Genomic DNA, 1258 nt, shown 5'->3' with positions numbered 1-1258 from the left:
GATCATCTAGTCCCAACATCTCCTGCAGTGGGCAGGGACACCTTCTACTTCAGATCAGGTTGCTCAAGGCCTTACCCAATCTGACCTTGAACAATGGCAGGTTTGCGGCATCCATAGCCTCCCTGGGAGACCTATTCCAGTATCTCACCACCCTTACAGTAAAGAATTTCTTCCTAATATCCAGCTTAAATTTCCCCTCTTTCAGTTTGTACCCATTACTCATTGTTCTGTCACTATAGCTCCTGACAAAGAGTTCCTCTCCAGCTTCCCTGTATACCCCCTTCAGATACTGGAAGGTTGCTATGAGATCTTCATGCAACCTTCTCTTCTCTAGGCTGAACATTCCCAACTCTCATCCTGTCTTCATAAGGAAGGCGCTCCAGTCTTCTTATCAACTTCGTAGCCCTCCTCTGGACTTGCTCCATGTCCTCCTTCTGTTGGGAGCACCAGGACTGTACCCAGTACTCCAGGTAGGATCTCACATGAGCAAAGGAGGAGAATCAATTCCCTTGACCTGCTGCCCAAACTGCATTTGGTGCAGCCCAGGGTATGGTTGGCTTTCTGGCCTGCGAGTGCACACTGCTGGCTCATGTTGAGTTTTTCATCAACCATCACCCCCCAAGTCTTTCTCCACAGGGCTGCTTTCAATCACCTCTCCACCCAGCCTGCAGGTGTGTCTGGAATTACCCTGAACCAGATGTAGGACCTTGCACTTGCCCTTGTTGAACTTCATGAGATTCACATAGGACCATCTCTCAAGCCTATCCAGATCCCTCTGGATAGCATCCTTCCCCTCCAGCGTGTCGATGGCACTACACAGCTCGGTGTCATCAGCAACTTTGATGAGATCCCACTTTGATCAATCCCGCCGTCCAAGTCGCCGACAAAGATGAACAGCGTCGGTCCCAGTATCGACCCCTGAGGGGCACCACTCGTCACTAGTCTCCACGCAGACAATGAGCCGTTGACTACAACTCTTTGCCGGCGGCTACTGAGAAGAGAAACGCTACACCCAGGCAGCGCAGCCCTGAAAACCGACCCTTGGCTGCGGAGGGAATGACCCAGCCCGCCCCACACCAACACAGCGCCCGGCGGGGCCCCCGCGCCTCCCGGGCGTCCCTGAGGGCGGTGCCAAGTGCCGCGGAGGGGGCGTCACACCCCCCCCGCGCGGCTCTCGCCCATCACTCCTTGGTACGGCCCTCTCGCATTTCCTTGCCGCTTCCCGCCCTCCAGCGCATGCGCGCTCCCCGCGCTCGCG

The 1258-nt window shown here is 55.4% G+C and overlaps 1 protein-coding gene across 1 annotated transcript in view; it reads left to right on the top strand.

Moving 5' to 3' along the window:
- The first annotated feature begins 1236 nt into the window (after nt 1-1236).
- The window catches only part of LSM8 (LSM8 homolog, U6 small nuclear RNA associated), a 7037-nt gene continuing 7015 nt past the window's right edge, over nt 1237-1258 (top strand). Inside the window, exon 1 of the mRNA XM_008632733.2 lies at nt 1237-1258. This exon is cut by the window's right edge and continues 64 nt beyond it. The gene's annotated coding sequence lies outside the window, so the exon portion shown is untranslated.

Source organism: Corvus brachyrhynchos, unplaced genomic scaffold (genome assembly GCF_000691975.1).
Source record: "Corvus brachyrhynchos isolate BGI_N302 unplaced genomic scaffold, ASM69197v1 scaffold32, whole genome shotgun sequence".
Lineage (NCBI taxonomy): Eukaryota > Metazoa > Chordata > Aves > Passeriformes > Corvidae > Corvus > Corvus brachyrhynchos.
Note: the sequence above shows the minus strand (reverse complement) of the source record. Positions and strands in the feature narration are given on the sequence as shown.